At 45.0% G+C, this 21,136-nt stretch overlaps 1 protein-coding gene across 6 annotated transcripts in view; it reads right to left on the bottom strand.

The window, feature by feature from the left end:
• LOC135178791 (poly(rC)-binding protein 3-like) overlaps positions 1-21,136 on the bottom strand; it is a 714,994-nt gene that overhangs the window by 222,017 nt on the left and 471,841 nt on the right. For all 6 annotated transcript variants that reach the window (XM_064150039.1, XM_064150038.1, XM_064150036.1 and 3 more), the window contains exon 4: positions 2,789-2,885. The gene's annotated coding sequence lies outside the window, so the exon portion shown is untranslated. The remainder of the gene's footprint in view (positions 1-2,788; positions 2,886-21,136) is intronic.

Here is a 21,136-nt window from a genome sequence, read left to right as displayed (position 1 = left end):
CTCAAAGAGTAAGACAAGTGGAAGGAGCACAGGAGACTAAATGGGTAAAAGGAGGTATTTGACAGTTTTTGTATCCATGTGAATCCTGTCAAATTTTAGAGGAAAAAGAAGAGCACAACTGCAAATGGGTAAGCATTTCCTAATCCTGACGCTACTCAATTCTAGTGACAGAAAGGAGACTTTAACCACTTAACATCCCAAAACATCCACATTTAGCATCAACAAACATAAATCTATGGGACTTGATGAGATGCATCCCAGAGTTCTGAAGGAATTGGCTGATGTAGTTGCAAAGCCACTCTCCATGATATTTGAAAATTCCTGACAGTTAGGTGAAGATCCTGGAGACTGGAAGAAGGGAAACATTACATCCATCGTTAAAAAGAGTGGAAAAAAAAGGACCTTAGAAATTACTGACCCATCAGCCTCACCTCTGTGCCTGGGAGGATCATGGAACAGGTCTTCCTGAAAGCTATACTGTAGGATAGCCATCATGGCTTCATCAAGGGCAAGTCCTGCCTGATCAACCTTATGGCTTTCCATGATTGTACACCTATGTCAGTGGACAAGGGAAAACCAACATATGTTATCTCTATGGACATTTGCAAAGCCTTTGACACAGTCCCCCACAACGCCTTCTCTTAAAATCAGAGGTATGGATTTGATGGATGGACTGTCCAAGGGACAAAGAGTTGGTTGGATCATCACATACAAAGGCTAGCATAGACACAAGAGACAAGTGCTGAGGGACCTAGACTGGCTGGATGGGTGGGCAGAGGCCAATGGGATGAGATTTAACAAGGCCAAGTGCAGGGTTCTGCACTTTGGCCACAACAACCCCAAGCAGCGCTGTAGGCTGGGGACAGAGTGGCTGCAGAGCAGCCAGGAAGAAAGGGACCTGGGGGTACTGGTAGAGAGTAGGCTGAAGATGAGCCAGCAGTGTGCCCAGGTGGCTAAGAGCCAGTGGCATCCTGGCCTGCATCAGGAACAGTGTGGCCAGTAGGACAAGGGAGGTTATTTTTCCCCTGTACTCAGCACTGGTCAGACCACACCTTGAGTACTGTGTCCAGTTCTGGGCTCCTCAATTCAAGAGAGATGTTGAGGTGTTGGAATGTATCCAGAGAAGGGTAACAAAGCTGGTGAGGGGCCTGGAACACAAACCCTATGAGGAGAGGCTGAGGGACCTGGGGTTTTTTAGCCTGGAAAGAGGAGGCTCAGGGCAGAACCCATTGCTGTCTACAACTACCTGAAGGGAGGTTGTAGCCAGGTGTGGGTTGGTCTCTTCTCCCAGGCAACCAGCAACAGAACAAGGGGGGACAGTCTCAAGTTTTGCTGGGGGAAGTATAGGCTGGATGTTAGGAGGAAGTTCTTCACAGAGAGAGTGATTTGCTATTGGAATGGGCTGCCCAGGGAGGTAGTGGAGTCACTGTCCCTAGAGGTGTAGGTGTTCAAGAAAGGACTGGATGAGGCACTTAGTGCCATGGTCTAGTTGACTGGATAGGGCTGAGTGCTAGGCTGGACTGGATGAACTTGGAGGTCTCTTCCAACCTGGTTGATTCTATGACTCTTTTATTCAAGAGTTTGTACCAGGATCAGTGCTGTTCAATATCTTCATCAGTGATATAGACAATGAGATTGAGTGCATCCTCAGCAAGTTTACAGATGATACCAAGCTGAATGGTGCAGTTGATAAGACTGAAGGACAGGATGCCATCCAGAGGGACCTGGACAGGCTGGAGAGGTGGGCTGAAAGAATTTTATGAGGTTCAGTAAGACAAAGTGCATGGTCCTGTTCCTAGGTCAGGGCAAACTTTGATATCAGTACAGGCTGAGGAATGATGAAATTGAGAGCAACCATGCAGAAAAAGACTTCGGGGTACTGGTGGATGAGAAGATGGACATGAGCCAACAATGAGCACTTGCAGCCCAGAAGGCCAATTGCATCCTGGGCTGCATCATAAGAAGTGTGTCCAACAGATTGAGAGAGGCAATTCTGGCACTGTACTCTGCTCTGGTGAGACCTCACATGGAGTACTGTGTCCAGGTCTGAGAGCCCCAACGCAAGAGAGACGTGGACCTGCTGGAGCAAGTTCAGAGGAAAGCCACCAAGATGATTGGAGGGATGGAGCACCTCTCATATGAAAACAGGATGAAAGAATTTGGGCTGTTCAGCCTGGAGAAGAGAGGGCTCCAGGGAGATCTTACAGCTATGTTTCAATATCTGAAGGAAGGCTAGGGAAGAACTGTTTAGAAGGGCTTGTAGTGATAGGATAACAGGTGAATGGTTTTAAAGTGGATCAGGGTAGATGTAGTGTGGATGTAAGGAGGAAGTGCTCTACAATGTGAGTGGTAAAATACTGGAACAGGTTGCTCTGTTCAGGGATGTGGTTGAGGCCCTGTCCCTGTGAGACATTCAAGATCAGACTCAATGTGGCCCTGGGTAGCCTGATCTAGTTGGAGGTGTCTCTGCTGACTATACGGGCATTTGGGCAAGATGACCTTTGACAGTCCCAACCCAATGCAATCTATGAATCCACAGATACACTGGCAGTGTGACCAGCATTAAAAGTTGGAATAATCAGATGAGACAGTACTTTGTCTCAGTTATATGTGTACTATTGATAGGTTTCAGTCTAGCTGGCAATGACTAAAATCACTTTCATATTATTCAATTTGAATTCATGTTCACTTGGACCAGAAAATTAATATGGTTTTCTGTATAATAAATACAAGGATTAAGCAAAAATCGGGAATACAAGGGAAAAATAGAACTGAATGAAGAACTTACTTGCTAGAAGACCAGTGGTATTTAAAAATCTGCCCTTGTGGATCAGTTTTTGCAGTCACTGTGCAGTCTCAAGATATCTAAAGGTGGTGAGTATGCACTGAAAAGAAGAATCAAGGACCTAATAATTATATTGCATATCAAAAACTAAACCAAAACTTATCCAGATCAACCTGCTTGTGGACTTCTGTAAGTTGAACTGCTCAGATCAGGCTTCCTGGAGTGCACAGCAGAACAAAACAAGAATTCTGATTTTACTGTATATTTACAATAGCTCTCAGTTGTGAGAGGACAGTAAAAATGAAAGACTTGACTCCTTTCTGGTTTAGTAAACAAATATCCTCAAGTAAATGACTTTCCAAAACTAGCACATAAAATCACATAATCAGGGAATGTTAGCTGTTGGAAGGGACCTTGAAAAATCATTGAGTCAAACTCCCTGCCAGAGCAGGAGCACCTAGAGTAACTCACACAGGAATGTATCTAGACTGGGTTGAAATGTCTCCAGAGAACATTCCACAACCTCTCTGGGCAAGCCTGTTCCAGTGTTCTGTCACTCTTGCATTTAAAACTTTTTCTTTATGTTCAAGTGGAACTTCATGTGCTCCAGTTTCCATCCATTGCCCCTTGTCCTATCATTGGATGTTGTGATGGTTTGGGAGTCACCCGCCCCCCGTCACAAATTCGCCAGGCTGGAAGTTATGGAATGAAACTTTATATTCACAGTTTAGCACAAGATACAAGCATATATTTACAATATACTACAGACATTTACAGCTATGTAGAGAAATATACAAATTAAAAGTAAAGCAAAAACACAACACCCCTTCCAAAAATCAGAGTTCTCAGGAGGGGCTCCCAACCACCCTTCCATCTTCTTTCCACCCCCCTCTCTTATCCCAGAATCTGCCTTATGTGCAAGGTGAGTTGGATGGATCAGCAAGGTGGGGGTTAGAAGCAGAATGATTAGATAAGTTACAAAGATCCAAGCAGAAGCAGTTAATATGGCAGAAGCCAGGGAGAAACACAGACACAGACTGCCTTATCTATGTTTGTGTCCTTGTTTTTCTACGTCTCAGCAAACCTATGAGTGAAGTAGATGTAATCATTGTTTTCACAGCCTATAATCTACTTTTTCTCATGAAAATATTCTAATTAGCCTCAAACCAACATAGAAGAAAAGTCTAACTTAATCCTCCTGCCACTCACTTTTCACATACTTACAAACATTACAGAGGTCACCCCTCAGTCTCCTCCTCTTCAAGCTAAAGACGGATCTTTCAGCCTTTCCTCATAAAGAAGATGATCCACTCCCTTAATTATCTTTGTCACTCTGCACTGGACTCTTTTGAGCAGTTCCCTGTCCTTGAAAATCAAGTCCCTAAATGCTTTTCAAACAATAGACAGAGTTTGTGTCGTGGAGGGCCCATAGGTCTGAAAGTAGGTTTATTTATGCCATGCCCTGCCTGGACATGTTTTTCTGCCCATAACCAGAGGTAAACACATAACCAGCACAAAGGGGCACAACAGACCTGCTGCTATGAAGTCTGGCCTGCCCAGGGCCCCTGATTGTGTAAGGTGGTTGTGTAAGCCCCCACATGCCCAGCTCATGCCTGCCTAGTGTAAGGCCTGTGTGATTCCCGTATCTGGAAGGTCCAGGCCTGTGGCTTTTGCCTATTATGGTAAGGTTTGGCTGACTGCCAACCTGGCTGTGGTCTTCCTGCCTAGGCAGTGGTAACTCTGCTCTTTGTCTAGGAAGAGTATAAATACTGGGGGACTTCCTGCCTTAGAGTTCTCCCCCGCCTGGATAGCTTCTGCAGCAGGAGCCCCTGGTGCTCTGCTCCGAAGGAGCTTCCCACCTTACGCACCCTTTATGCAGGCTCAATAGGCCCTAACGACCCTCGAACAGCCTCTGAAAGACAGCGAGGGGACAAGCAGCTGGACCACCCAGCCAGCCTGACTCACCTGTGAGTAACTGGCTCAGCCTTACTAATGGTGAGGGATGCTGTGTTTATTAGCTCAGCCTTTTCCAACTTCTGACTTCCAAAATAGTCAAATTACCTATGGTATCCTTGTAGATCTTTTCAACCTAACTGAATCTGCTAATTAAAACTAAATTAATTTCTGTATATAGTTTTGGGGGCAGTTTTTTGGGAAAATAAAATAACTCTATTTTTCTATCAATTCCTGACTTGGCCACATTAATTCCCTGCCTCCACAACAGTAGACTGTGGGAGGAGGAGGTAGAGGAATTGGGAAGGAAGGAGTGAATTGAGCCTGAGAAAAAGAAGGGGTAAGAGGGAAATCTTTCTTACTGTTGTCTTTGTTTCTCATGATCCTACTTTATTTTATTTGGCAATAAATTAATTTTCCACATGTTGAGTTTCAATTTTCCCCCATGATTGTAATTATTATCTCCTTGTCTTTATAACCGTAAGATTTTCTATCACATTTTCTCCCCCCTTTTCTGATGAGAAGGGGAAGTCAAAAAGCAGATGAGTAGGTGCCTGATTGCTGGCCAAGGTCAATCCACCTCAGCTGTAAGATAGCGTTTGCGTTGTCATTTTCTCCAAGACCACCTTGATTGAGACAGGAATTGAAAAAAAAAAAGCCATAAAAAGAGAACTCTGTGCATGTGTGACAGTAAACAGCAAGGAAGAGAACTCATAGAAAACTGTTAAAAGGAAACTTTCTAGATTCTGAGCTGTAGGGCAGCTACGATTTGAAAACAAGAGCTTATATAACAAGCAGTAAGTCTGATGAGTCATAGTCCATGAGAGTGTTGAAAATCTCATTTTAAAAAGATTTCTGCTTGTAATGTGATACTGAGATCTCTTTGGCCCATTAAGAAATTTCTGACAGTGCTCACCAATATATATTGGAAGTGTTTTAAAGTCAGTGATGAGACTGATCGACTTTGCAGTAATATATTTATTGTAAGCACTTCTTTCAGAAACAACTACTTTAAGTCCTTTTGCAGCTCAGTTTCAACTGAGGTGATTTATTTAATTCCAGATTTCATTAAGCTCCAGAATTTCATCTAGCAACCCTTATGATAGTAACAGCACATTTCAGCTATGAAAAACTTTGAAGAGCTATGCATCTCTATCTGATACAGAGTACAATAGGATGAAATCTCCATCAAGTTAGTGCAGCAAAGGACTATGCATTTGTTTGAATCCCCTTGGTTTCAGTTAGGATATGCCTTGCAATAGCGAAACTAACAAAACCCTCTCAGACAAAAATAATTGAATTGATTCTTTCCTGAATGGATTTCTTATGGAATTAATGTACTGCTAAAATAATCGACAACCCACTAAAAGGATGGGGTCCATTGAAAACATTCACTATCCTACATAGTTGTGAAAAATCTCTGGTGTAACATAACCTGGAATAATACCCTAGAAGCACACCTCAGCTAGCCCTTACCGAGGCTCTTCCTTCACTGATCTCGTGTTGGAATGGGGGTTGGACTTGATGATCTCCTTGGGTCCCTTCCAACCCCTAACATACTGTGAACTCCTAACATATCCTGTGAATACCCTACCCATTGTAAGAGGGTAGGGAAGATTTACAATGAGATCTGGACAGGTTAGGCTCATAAGCCACAGCTAACTGTATGAAGTGCAACAAGGCCAATTGTCAGGCCATGCACCTGGGTCACAACAACCCCATGGTAAGCTACAGATTTGGGGATGTGTGGCTGCAAAACTTGAACTTGGAGAGGGACTTGGGGGTACTGGTTGACAGAGTCCTGGGGTACCCCAAATTCCTTCTTCCCCCCCAGGTTTGAATAGGAGAAGAAGTGCGAAAACTGCTTCCCCCCCCCCCCCCAACCTGTGGGTTTGAAGGAGGAACAGCAAAAGGTGCCTTTCTGCATGTGGGCTGACGTGTATGGAAGCCCACGCTGGAATCGGGCTGGTGGTTGGCTGGGTTTTCGTGCCCAGTATGGAATGGCAAATGGACAATTTGTCGAGACGTCCTGATTTGAGAGTTCACGTCTTGAGAGTTCTCTATCTTGAAAGAGCTCCTGATAGAATGCCTGACAGGACAGGTTCCTGCTGTGACTGGACCATCCTCACTTTTGGACAGCTGCTACCTTTTTGCACAGTTTTTGGTTTTACCACATCCCTGCTTTTGGATAGTTTTCCCCACTTTTACACCTTTCTGTGCAAACCTGCAGGCTTAGCAAGCCCTGGGGTCCTTTGAGAGAGAGACAGCTGTACCTGGACTGGCCACACTCAGACCATATCAGCAGCCAACTTCCTGGCTGCCTCCTGGACTGGAGGATACTAGCAGTTTTGGCTCTCCCCTGCTGCTGTGAAGACAGTGTTGCTCCACGATCCTCCCACTAGCAGCAGAAGTGCTCTAGATATTTCTAAGTTTGGCAGCTCTGCCACTTGCCTTGGGATTCTGCTGTGTGGACATACATTATTGGATATTGCCTGCAGTGTCAGAAGGCTGCTTCTGCAGAGGAATCCAATAAGGGATCATTGCCAAATGCCTATCTCACCTCTCTGAATAAGACCTGCTTTCCCCTTAATCTTCTGTTCTGCCTGATGGATAGTGGGGTAAAGCTGTATTTATAGCTTAGCCTTTTCCATTTCCTGACTTTCTAAATATCTAGATTTGTCTATTAATTTCATTTTTGAAGAAAATCCTGATCAAACTGAATCTGTAAATAAACTAAACAAATTTTTGTATATAGTTTATGGTCAGGATTCCAGGAAAATAAAATAATTCTATTTTTGTATAATTCCTGACTCAGCCATGTTAATTCCCTTCCTCCATGACAGACAGGCAGCTGGAGTGAGAACAAGGGGGAATGGCCTCAAGTTGAGACTGGGTAGGTTTAGATTGGATATTAGGAAAAACTTTTTCATGGAGAGAGTGGTTAGGCACTGGAATGAGCTGCCCCAGGAGGTGGTGGAGTCAGCCACCTGGATGTGTTTAAGGGTCATTTGGATGCGATGCTTAGGGATATGGTTTAAGGTGAATTTTGTAGAGTAGGGTTATAGGTTGGACTTGGTGATCCTGAGGGGCTTTTTCCAACCTGGATATTTCTGTGATTCTGTGACTGAACACAAGCCAGCAATGTGTCCAGGTGTCCAAGAAAGCCAAGGACATCCTGGCTTGTATCAGAAACACTGTGGCCAGCAGGAACAGGGAGGTACAGCCTCCTTGTACTCAGCACTGGTGAGACCACACCTTGACTGCTGTGTTCAGTTCTGGGCTCCTCATCATAGAAAGGACGTTGAGGTGCTGGAGCATGTCCAGAGAAGATCAGCAAGACTGGTGAAAGGTCTGGAGTACATGGCCTATGAGGAGAATCTGAAGGAGCTGGAGTTGTTCTGTCTGGAGAAGAGGAGGCTGAGGGGAGACCTTTTTGTTCACTACAACTATTTGACAGGAGATTGTAGCAAGGAGGAGGCCAGCCTCTTCTTGATGACAAGAAACAGGACTAGAGGAAATGGTTACAAGCCATGCCAGTGGAGGTTTAGGATGGATTTAGGAAATACTTCTTTAGTGAAAGGGTTATCAAATATTGGGATGGTGGAGTCACCATCCCTGGGGGTGCTCAAGCCGTGTGTGGACCTGGTGCTTAGGGTCATGGTTTAGGGTTGGCCCATCAGTGCTGGGTCAAGGGTTGGACTGGATGATCTTTGAAGTCTCTTCCAGCCAGATATATTCTGTGATTCTATAGTATAAATTACCAGCACAACTGAGTGAATATTAAGTTCTACCAACAATCTCCTGTTTACAATCTAAACCACTCTTGTAATTTAGCTGTGTGTTCATGGCTAAGTAACCAAAGTTTCATAGCTGTACCCTCAGCGATCCATAAACACACAGTTAAATTAACTGTTAGCTGGGACAAAGAGCTTGTAAACAGCTCTGTGAAAATATCATCTAAATTCTCATCCACTAAAAAAAAAAAAAAAAAAAAAAAAAAAAAAAAAAAGAACAGAAAACAGCAAAAGAAAACACAACAATGCTGCCATAAATATCCATTGCATACCTAGCATTTTGAATACAGATCCAGTAATCTTGAAAATGACAGTATGAGAACAGAAGAATAGAGGAAATGGAGAGAATGATCAAAGGTATGTAATGGCTTCAGTACTAGGAGAGAAAAAGTAATGACTAAGATTTTTGTACTGGAAGAGGGACAAATGAAGGAAAGCACTGTGACAGAGTCCCTGAGAATTGTGAACAGTACAGAGAAAAATTACGTATGTCATAGCACAGTAAGCAGTCCTAATAAAATGAGCAGCTAGCAAGTTTAAAACATTAAATGGTGGAACTTACTGCCACAAGATGTGGGGGATACCATGCACATGTGGGTTTCAAAAAACAATTGATTGTAGCGACAAAAGAAACACTGAGCAGTCTGTGCTTCACACAAAGATACAAAACATAAGCCTTCAGCATAAGAAACATTATGGAATGCTGTGGGATGACACCAAGGGAAGTACAGCTGTTACAATGTTCTCATTCCTTTTGCTTTTTCTGCTGCAGTCTTGGTGATCTCTTGCAACATACATGTGTTAGAGAGGATGCTGTGCCTTCAGCTGGTATGTAAGGAAGTTTTTGAGGGCAGAAAATTCCTAGTTTTCCTAGTCCCCCTGTGCAGCTTCACACGCTAGGGTAATTAGAATTAATGAAGGGTCTTATTTTTTGAGACCTTAAAAGCCCATCCACAGTTTTAAAAAAATAAATTAGAAAATGATAACTATAATAATACTTTATATGAACCTGTGATTATCTTTTAGTGTTTTGGTACTTACATAAACAAGTAAACATGAATGGCTATACTAGGTTTGACAGAAGATCTTCTGCCTAAGCTAGTGTCCCAACTACAACAGTGGTTGAAATACAGAGTTAACTAAGGCTAGCATGACACATTCAATTGTCAGGCTATTACACACTTTAGAAATTCACACAAACCTTTTTCATTCTGGACAGATACTGAGTAATCACTATAAAAATAAATGTTCTGAAGGAAAATCCCCCACAGGTCCACATCCTGGTTCACTTTCCAGCTATCCACATCCTGGTTCACTTTCCAGCTATCCAGATGATCCCAAACTATGCCCCATCCCTCCTCTTGCATGCTGGTTTCCACTGAAAATTAACATGGGCAAATAGCAAGAGGGAATAGTGATGGCAACCAGGATTAGTGACCTGGGTAACCAAAACAGTGGGTGCACATGCCCCACAGCTTAGGTATCATGCAGCTGGCATGATACCTAATCAGCCAAATCAGCCAATGTCAGTCAGAACATTTTCATCACAGTGTTATAAAAGCATTTCTTAAACATTACCTTTTATCTCATAGGAAGCATCAGCCATCCCATGGTGGAACTGGCAAGACTTTCCCTTGGAGTGTGACACTGAGCAGAACAGTCTTTTGTGAAATTGCATCCGATGACCAGAAGATGGATACAGAGTTGAAGCAGCCTTGCTTATTAATTTTAAATATTCAAGTTTTATCACCGCAAGAAATGGAAAGTGACAATTCCATATGTCCTATATCAATGCATTTTCTAGAAAACATTCTCTCCATTCTTCCAGCATGAGTTAGCTTAAATACTTAAGATGAATATCACTATGTAAAACAAGAACCACCATTTAAGTATTTGAGTGGAGAAAAGGCAGTATCATTAATTATTTCCATAAAACAATAGGTTTGTTTATCAGTCCCTTTAGTGTACAGTTGCAGATGGATGTAAAATCTGAGTCTCCTTAGAAAGTCCTAATCTAAAGCCTGCCCCTACCTGAGAAGGCTTGTACTATTTGAACTCAAAATAGTATGTAAGTTTCTCTGCAGATATGTTTATATAATTTATATGTTTATATATTTGAAACAATGTATTTGTTCAAAATTTAAGCCAATTCCTAAGAGTCTTGCTCCAAAGGGAAACTAGGCTGAAGAGATATTGCAGGAAAAAAGTATTTCACAATGGAACAGTGACTACTCTTGAAATTAATCCTCTACACAGAGAAATGTTATCTGTTCAAAACTGATGGGAAACAAATGGAGTTTACATTCAAATTAGTTTGTCTGCATAACTTTCTTCAATAGGCTGCCCAAATGAACATGAAATAATTGTTCTGGCCAGCTCAGAAGACTTACCTCAATGTCTATGCACTCAATAATGGTTACTATTCAGTACAAGTGCACAAGGCAGAAGAACTTGTTCTGGCAACACAAAAGCAAACTCCCACAAGCATCAGGATATTAGTGTGTTGATGCTGCTCAAGTGAATGCACCTGGGTAAGGTATTCAAGTCCCCAACTGGCTGACAAATTTCCCAGTAATCATCTGGGATTTTATTTCTTGAGGGACAAGAGACAACAAAAATCTTTCTAGGGTGATTTTACTACTGCAGAATGAGTTTGGACCGCTGGTGTGGTTAGAGTACATCCCATGGAAGGCTTCGCTTGTGGAGCACACTACGCCCATATTTTGGAGTCATTTAGGAAAGCGTGGCCACAACAGCCTACACAGCCTCAATGCTTTTATAGAATTTTACCACTTTGTATCCCAGGGCATATCTGAAGAAATGAACATAACACTGTAGAAAAGGTTCCAAGTCAACTGGAATCTCTGTGGTGACAATGAAGCAGTTCAAGGGTACCTGCAAACTACGTCTTAGTCTACCTACCATGCTAGTCTCTGTCTTGGGTTCAAATGCAAGTTCCCAGAGACTCTTATAAATTTGGTAGACCCAATGACAATTTATAGAATTTATAGAGTTTATAGAGTGCCCTCCCCTCCTCCCCCTCCTTTCCCCAAAAGACAGGGAGAGAGATAACAGGTAGGGACACCCCAATAAATCAATCTCACTCGATTTGGAAGTTAAAAAGGAAAAGTTTAACAATAACTTAGAAAAAAGGGATTGGAGGTAGGGGAGTTTACAAAGGATGAGGAAGGGAAAACAGCAAAATACAAAACAGGGATGGATACAACCCGAGTAGTGTGATGGTGTCTCTGCCTCGTGGCTGGTATGCAGTATCAGTGTGTGTGTGCGGTCATGAACGCAGGTAGTGAGCAAGAGGGCGAAAAGAGAAAGAGACAGGAGAACTCCTGTCTTTTATACCACAGGAAGTGGGGGGAGTGGGCTAACCATCACCTGGAGTGTGGCCCACCCCTGAGGAGGGGCCGAGACCCCTAGGGTCAGGTTCAGGGTCACTCCCCCAGGAGTGTTAACCCTATACATTCCACCCCTTGGTTAGACCACTTCCACCTTCCTAAGAACAGTCTTCTTCTCCAAAGATGGGAAAAGTGTCCATGGGTTAAGAGTTCGTGAAGTCCTTCTTGGTCCCCGGCTGTATCTCAAGGCGATGTGCTCCTCTGGCCCGGTGCAGGTTGCTGAGATGTGAGCAGGGCAGGAACGGAAGAAAAGTCAGTGAAACAGGAACAGTTCTTGTTGGAACTCAGGAAAGTCTTTTTCCTCTGTGAAGAAAAAAAACATCAGGAACAGTCTCTCTTGGTGTCTGGCATCAGGGGAACAGGTGTAGATGAGATGGCTGTAGACATCCTCTGGAGGGAAGTCAGGAACAGTCTCTCACTGCAGGGCATCAGTGACGAATCAGATGCAGGGTTCTGGTTGGACGCCGTGGTGTGATGCGATGTTGTAGGACTCTGGATAGCTGCTGCTGTGATGTAGGTTCTGTTGGACGCCGTGTAGTGGTGAGGGTATAACTACAAAAACAACTTGTAACCCCTTATGAACTATAATACAAGTATTGCACAACTATGATACAAGTATTGCACAACTATGATACAACTATTATACAACTATAATACAAGATAACCTGAAAGTATCTGGAACACATGGAATCAACTCTGAGATTTCAAAACCTTTTCAGCTAAAGAGAGGTTTCTCTGAGGGACACACTCGATAACACCAGTTTCCATCATCACCCAGTATGTGTGACCAGGACCCTCTGCAGATACCACCCCTTTGATAGGTTTTCCCCCACCAGAGGCAGGAGCAACCCACACAGTCTTTCCCAGTAGATTCCTTTCACAGACTACAGGAACTCCATCTCCCTCAACTATGGGCAGTAGGGCAGACTGAGCAGGACCAGCTCTGTTAACTGATCCCCTGCTATTCACCAGCCAAGTGGCTTCTGCAAGGTGCTTCTCCCAGTTTCTGAGAGTTCCACCTCCCATAGCCTTCAGGGTGGTTTTCAGCAGACCATTGTGTCGCTCAATCTTTCCTGCAGCCTGTGGGTAGTATGGGATGTGATAAACCCATTCTATCCCATGCTCTTTTGCCCAGTTGCTTACAAGGTGGTTCTTGAAATGGGTCCCATTGTCTGACTCAATTCTCTCTGGGGTTCCGTGTCTCCACAGGATGTGGCTCTGCAGGCCCAGAATGGTGTTACGGGCAGTAGCATGAGGTACTGGGTAGGTTTCCAGCCACCCCGTGCTTCCCTCCACCATGGTTAACACATACTGCTTGCCACTACGAGACCGAGGCAGAGTGATGTAATCAATCTGCCAGGCCTCCCCATACCTGTACTTTGACCACCTTCCCCCGTACCACAAAGGCTTCATGCGCTTGGCTTGCTTTATGGTGGCACAGATGTCACATTCATGGATAACCTGAGTTATGGCCTCCATGGATATGTCCACAGATCTGTCTCGGGCCCATTGGTATGTGGCATCTCTTCCTTGGTGACCAGAAGAGTCATGTGCCCACCGAGCTAAGAACAGTTCACCTTTGTGTTTCCAGTCCAGGTCAATCTGGCAGATGTGGGCAGCCTGGTCAGCTTGGTGGTTATGCTGCTGTTCTTCAGTGGCTCTACTCTTTGGGATGTGAGCACTGATGTGTCGGATTTTAACTGGCAGTTTGTCCAGGCGTGCAGAAATGTCTTGCCAGAGATCAGCAGCCCAAATAGGCTTCCCTTTTCTCTGCCAATCATTTCTCTTCCACTCCTTCAGCCACCCCCATAAGGCATTTGCTACCATCCATGAGTCAGTGTAGATGTATAGCATTGGCCACTGCTCTCGTTCTGCAATGTCCAGGGCCAGCTGGATGGCTTTCACCTCAGCATACTGGCTGGATTCGCCTTCTCCATCTCTTGCCTCTGCAACCCTGCGTGTAGGGTTCCAGACGGCAGCCTTCCATCTTCGCTTGCTGCCTACCAGGCGGCAGGATCCATCTGTGAAGAGAGCATATGCCTTTTCCTCCTCAGGAAGGTCACTGTATGGGGGGGCTTCCTCGGCACGGGTCACTGTCTTCTCTTCTGCTGGCTTTCCAAAGTCAGTGCCCTCTGGCCAGTTGGTGGTGACCTCCACAATGCCTGGACGTTCGAGAGTCCCCATCCTAGCCCTCTGAGTTATCAGAGCCATCCACTTACTCCAAGTGGCATCTGTGGCATGGTGCGGAGTCGAACCCTTCCCTTTAAACATCCAAGTCAGGACTGGAAGCCTTGGAGCTAAAAGGAGTGGTGACTCCGTCCCAATCACCTCAGAGGCAGCTCTGACTCCCTCATAGGCAGCTAGGATTTCTTTCTCTGTGGGGGTATACTTGGTCTCTGAGCCTTTGTACGCCTTGCTCCAGAACCCGAGTGGGCGGCCTCTTGTCTCATCAGGAGCTTTCTGCCATAGGCTCCAGCTAGGACCATTCTCACCGGCTGCTGTGTAGAGAATGTTCTTAATCTCTGGGCCGGTTCGAACTGGTCCCAAGGCCATGGCATGGACCACCTCTCGTTTGATCTGGTCAAATGCCACCTGCTGCTCAGGTCCCCACTCAAAGTTATTCCTCTTTCTTGTAACGTCAAAGAGGGGTTTCACAATTTGACTGTACCCGGGAATGTGCATCTTCCAAAAGCCCACAAACCCCAGGAAGGATTGTGTCTCCTTCCGGTTAGTGGGTTCCACCATAGTGGCCACTTTATTCACCACATCCATAGGGATGTGGCGTCGGCCATCCTGCCATCGAACTCCCAGGAACTGGATCTCTCTGGCAGGCCCTTTCACTTTGCTTCTCTTAATGGCAAAACCTGCATCCAACAGGATATTAATGATCTTCTCACCCTTCTGGAAGACCTCCTCTGCTGTCTCACCCCATACAATGATGTCATCGATGTACTGCAGATGTTCCGGAGCTCCACCCTTCTCCAGTGCAGTCTGGATGATGCTGTGGCAGATTGTAGGGCTGTGCTTCCACCCTTGAGGCAGTCTGTTCCAGTGGTACTGGACTCCTCTCCAGGTGAAGGCAAACTGCGGCCTACATTCTTCTGCAATGGGGATGGAGAAGAAAGCATTAGCAATGTCAATTGTGGCATACCATTTGGCCTCCTTTGTTTCCAGTTCATACTGCAGCTCCAACATATCAGGCACGGCTGCGCTGATTGGAGGAGTCACTTCATTCAGGCCTCGGAAATCCACCGTGAGTCTCCACTCCCCAGTCTCCTTCCGCACTGGCCATATCGGGCTGTTGAAGGGCGAGTGGCTCTTGCTGATGACAAGCTGCTGCTCCAGGCGGCGAATCAGCTGCTGTATGGGTAGCAGGGAGTCTCTGTTGGTGCGGTATTGCCTGCGATGAACTACACGAGAAGCAATAGGTAACTTAACATCTTCCACCTTGTGGGTACCAACCACGGAAGGGTCATCTGACAAGCCAGGCATGATAGACAGCTGCTCTTTGTCTGCAGTCTCTACAGCTGCTATGCCAAAAGCCCACTTGTTCCCCTTCGGATCTTTAAAGTACCCTTCCCGGAGAAAGTCAATCCCCAGGATGCAAGGTGCATCAGGGCCAGTTACTATGGAGTGCTTCTCCCACACATTCCCGGTGAGGCTTATCTCAGCCTGCAGCACAGTCAACTCCTGAGACCCCCCTGTGACTCCTGCAATTGTAACAGTATCTGTCCCCCTGTGGCTGGAGGGGATCAGAGTGCATTGGGCACCGGTGTCTACCAACGCTCTGTACTTCTCGGCTTCAGAAGTGCCAGGCCATTTCACAAACACGTCCCAATATACTCTGTTATCCCTGGCCTCCGCCTGGCTGGAGACAGGGCACCTCTAATTCTGAGCAGTGTGACTGCATGAGGCACATGGACCTGAGTTACTGGCTTCACCACCCCTTGAGCGAGAGCGCTGCCTGCGGGACACTGGGGCAACCCCTCTTCTGGAGGAGTTATTCCCTGTGTTTGTCCCCTGCAGTTCCCTTACCCTGGCCCATAGAGCTGAGGTGGGCTGGCCATGCCATCTATCCATGTTTTCCCCATGGTCACACAGTGTTCTCCAGAGTGACCCCCTGTGTGTACCCTGTCTGCTCTGGGCTGGTCTCCTGCGGGGAGGAGGAGGAGCACGGCGGCGTGTGTTCCTTACAGCTGAGACTTGCACCCATTCTGAAGGTGAGGAGCAGTCATCCTCTGCCTTCTGCATTTCAGAGAAAGAGGCTTTCAGCTCGTTCATTTCTTGGGTGAGGGTCTCTACAGTGGCAATTAAGGTTTTCCTCGACAAACTGTCTTCAAACTGTCTTAGGTCATTCACAAACTCCCTGATTGTGGGAAGGTTGTTGGGGTCTCTGCCCAGCAGCAGTGCTCCCAATGTGGGGGCATATGTGGAAGGGGCACACTGAGTCAGTTTCTTTAAGAGGGCTGGCTTCATGCGGACATCATCAGGGTCCGAGGGCCTCTGGTCGGCTCCATAAATTATCTCTTGAACCGCCATTTGCCTCAGGTATGAGATCCCCTGTTCCATATCTGTCCATCTAAGGGGATGGAAAATCATGTCATCCTTAGTCGGGTACCTGTACCTCACAGCTATCAGAAGCCTGGCCCAAAGTGAGTGGGTACCATCGAGCCTTCCCAGCTCCTTATCCACACCTCCATCCCTCGACAAGGATCCCAGCTGTTTCGCCTCCCTGTGATCTAGGTCCACTGTTTCTGCTCCTGCATCCCAGCATTTCAAAAGCCAGGCTAAAAGGGACTGTCCGTTTGCCCTTGCATACTCCTGCCTTATGTGCCTGATTTCCTTTCTGGGCGTGGAGCTGATAAGGATCACTCCATTATCAGGTCCATTTCCAGCTGGTTGCTGTTGCTGGGGGGTGCTGGTTCCCGAAGAGGTCCCTTGCCCTGGATCGGCATCTGCGGGAGGGTTTTGATTTGATCTTGCTGGCCGCGTGGTTATTGGCGCTAGGTGAAGGGGGCTGGGCTGAGGGGGCAGGGTCCGGGGGGCTGCCCTGGGCGGGACCGGAGGCGGAGTTCGGGGCGGAGCCGCGCTAGGGGCGGTCTGCCCTGTCGCCCATCCCCCGCAGTTGCAGCTGGGGCAGTGAGGACCACCCCTCCCCCTAAGCACCCTAATGGCGGCGCCCACTCGATATTTCCACGTGTCCCAGTTCACCGCTATCTTATTAATTCCCAAACCCAAATTTACACACAGTGAAATAACAGCTATCCAGTACCATTTTTCCCCCAAAATATCTGGAGCTTCTGTGCTCCAATGCATATACTCAGATTGATTCCATGTTCCAGAAACATTTCTAAACACAGTGATATTACTAACAGAATTCAGGAAATAGGCATAGACTCGGGCAGGCAAATGCTTAGAATATTCCCAGAGCATATCAATGACAATCCAGAAGACATGGTAACTTATAAACTTTAACAGCCAGCCCCACAACAGCCATGCAAAAGCGTTAATGATTAAGACTTTCAGAATATCCATTTTTTAACTTCCAAATCTTCTCTGAAAGAATTCTTTCTACCTAGCCCCACGTTGAGACGCCAAATAAATTGTCTTGGGTTCAAATGCAAGTTCCCAGAGACTCTTATAAATTTGGTAGACCCAATGACAATTTATAGAATTTATAGAGTTTATAGAGTGCCCTCCCCTCCTCCCCCTCCTTTCCCCAAAAGACAGGGAGAGAGATAACAGGTAGGGACACCCCAATAAATCAATCTCACTCGATTTGGAAGTTAAAAAGGAAAAGTTTAACAATAACTTAGAAAAAAGGGATTGGAGGTAGGGGAGTTTACAAAGGATGAGGAAGGGAAAACAGCAAAATACAAAACAGGGATGGATACAACCCGAGTAGTGTGATGGTGTCTCTGCCTCGTGGCTGGTATGCAGTATCAGTGTGTGTGTGCGGTCATGAACGCAGGTAGTGAGCAAGAGGGCGAAAAGAGAAAGAGACAGGAGAACTCCTGTCTTTTATACCACAGGAAGTGGGGGGAGTGGGCTAACCATCACCTGGAGTGTGGCCCACCCCTGAGGAGGGGCCGAGACCCCTAGGGTCAGGTTCAGGGTCACTCCCCCAGGAGTGTTAACCCTATACAGTCTCCCATGTTAATTTCACTCAGCAGCCTACAAAAAAGTAACTCTGTTGTAGTTTGCCCCACTGGTACAAGAATTGACATTAAACCTTCTACTAGTTCAGTAGCACTGTAATAAACACACCTCAGATAACATTGTTACACCAACAGCACTTTTTATAGTCCCAGATTTATTTTTCAGTGGAGGTGTCATCAAAGAAATAATAAACCAAATAGGAATAAGTAAAGGGTAATTTAAAAAAATCTAATAGTTTAATTATTTGAATTGGGTGTAAGTATAAAGGTTGTTGGCAGTGAGGAGGCTGCAGATATGTCCTCTTTGAGAAGCTGGTGGCACCTATGGAAAACATACTTAATAAATGGCACAAAATGCTACAAGGGAAAGAAGATGAGTGAGCAACTGCAGAGGGAGCACCAAAGTCGGAGGTAAAGGAGGCATCGAAGGAGATATCCCCTAATGCATTTGGAGGACCCTAGGACAGAGCAAGCAGATATTTCCTGAAGGACTGTGGTCCACACCACTGCAGCAGGAGTTGTGTGAAAGAATGAAGCTGAGCCTGAGCAAGGGGAGATGAAAAGTATTGTTTTATTTAGTGTTTGTTTTCTTGTTTCTCATTTTCTGAATCTATTTTAAATGGCACTAAATTAAAATAATTTTCACATGTTGAGTCTGTTTTGCCTGCAAAACCAGCTGTCAAGTGATCTTATCTTTGTCTTGATTCATGAGCTTTTTCATCCCATTTTGTCTCTTTGTGCTTCTGATGAGGATGATTGAGAGAGCAGGTGGATGGGTGCCTAGCCACTGGCAAAGATCAACCCACTATATCCTTGGAGCAGCCAACATATTTATGCTACTTTGTGTTCCATGAACTTGTCCATACGGGGTTTATTGTATCTCAGTTATATGTATGACTCTCTTATCTTCAGTTAACTTAATCTGAACTGCTCTGAGCAATCCTTAAAGAGACAAAGAATGATTCTGTTCTCAGAGAGCATCAGGATGCAACCCTTCTTTCTTACAACATTCATTGAAGCTAGTTTGGAAATGTATTATCCAACCCTATTTCCTGCTTGCAAATTGTTAAATGAGCAGATTTGTGTCAATGAGTTTGTTAATTATTGCACTGAATTATTTGGACAAAACATTTTTAGCATGTAGGTTACTAGCTGTTTGTTATGTCCTATGCATTGTTAATAATTGTTTTGACTTCTGCTTTATGTGCCTCATCATATGGGTGGAATGGCAACCTCATAGGAGCAATAATATTCCTGCTTACTGAAGGGATGAAAAGAACTTTCCAGAAAGACACAGGTGAATAAATAGTGACTGATTAATAAACACTAGAAGGGTTCTGCATCTGGATACTGTCATTTGTGTGCATGTATAAAATATTTAGCAAAGCACAGCACTTCCTCACACATCTAAGTAAATATTTCTCAGCTCTTCATTAAAGGAATTGAAATGTCAATCAAATCAAATGCCTTTTGGATCTAGCAGGTGCTTTTGTCAAGTGTTATAGCAGTAGTGAATCATTTTAATCTATAAGAAAACAAATGTGATATTATCAAAATGTGATCTGTACAAGTGCTGCTGTATTGCTGAAGGAGTTTTGAATGAAAGAGGTATGGGGACAACCAGTTAGAATTATTGTATTTGCTGTGAGTTTGGACAACTACTTGAAATGATTTAATGTGCTTTAAGCTTCATCAACTCAAGTACATTTCCCCACCCTGATTTTCCTAAAAAACTCTCTTCCATTTGAAAAGATAACATATGGCAGCATCAATGCGTTTTATTTTGCCCTTCCAATATCACATGCACAATATTTTTTAAGTCCCAAAGGCCTTTGACATTGCATTAGAATGGATCAGCCACCTTTAATATGCTGAAAATGATTCCCCAAGAGAGGTGAAGCAGACGATCTGCCCTGAGGCTTCTCTATTATTTTCTCATTTAGAGAGACAGGCAATACCACAGGATCTACGGCAAGAGAGGAAAATAGTTCAGGCCTCCCCAGCTGACTCCTCCTTAATTCGATCCTTATTGTTCAGTTGGTCCCAAATGTCCATAAGACACTGAGATTCTTCATGGCTGCTGCACTAGAGAAGTCTCCTGCCTGCTTCTGATAATGCAACACTTCAAAATCAGTCAGCATGTGAGTAACCATAGGCAGCAGACACTGTGCTACTCATCCAGGAGCAATCTGGTACTTTATTGGAGATTATACTGGTGTGTCAGGAAGCAAGATTCAGACTAAACTTTTCTAACTGCCTCAAGTTAGTTTCATAAAAGCATGTACCATGCAAAGATATGTATTAAGAATGCTCTACAGTTCAGTAAGCATTGCTTTGGGCAGTGCCCTAAGTTAACACAGTCCTGTTCCCCACACACAGACAGGAGAGAAAGTAACACAATCCCCCCTTAGCCTGTTTGCAGTAAAAAGCTCAGAAAAATGCAGAAACAGTAGCAGAAGCCAGAGACCCCAACACTCCCTGACCCACAGCCTGCCCAGCAGAAAAGCCCAGCACCCCAAACCCCAGAAACTAGAGGCAGCAACTGCAACAGGACACCTTTCATGCTGCAATCTGAACCTCAAGCCCCCATGATACCTGTTCCAGCCAGCAAAGCTGTGTGACAGCAGCATTGTATGAAATACAAAACTAGCAGATTGAACTCAATCCAGGATGGTCAGGATGGACAAAAAAGAGAGCGTAGTAGTCAGCACAGTATTGTCTTTTGGCAAGATTAGACTGACAGTGAGAGAAGACTGTGCAGACTTGGTTAGAGATCACTTACACAAACTGAATATACGCAGGTACATTGCACTCGGTTTTGGGCTCCCCAGTTCAAGAGGGAGAGAGATCTGCTTGAGAGAGTCCACCAGAGGATGATTAAGGGACTGGAGCACTGCCTTATGAAGCAAGGCTGAGAGACACTGGGCTTTTTAATCTGGAGAGGTGAAACTGAGAGGAGATCTAATAAATGTATGAAGGCTGGGTGTCCAGAAAGAAGGGACAGCCCCTTCTCACTTGCTCCCTGAGATAAGACAA

This window comes from Pogoniulus pusillus, chromosome 10 (assembly GCF_015220805.1).
Source record: "Pogoniulus pusillus isolate bPogPus1 chromosome 10, bPogPus1.pri, whole genome shotgun sequence".
In the NCBI taxonomy this organism is placed as follows: domain Eukaryota; kingdom Metazoa; phylum Chordata; class Aves; order Piciformes; family Lybiidae; genus Pogoniulus; species Pogoniulus pusillus.
Note: the sequence above shows the minus strand (reverse complement) of the source record. Positions and strands in the feature narration are given on the sequence as shown.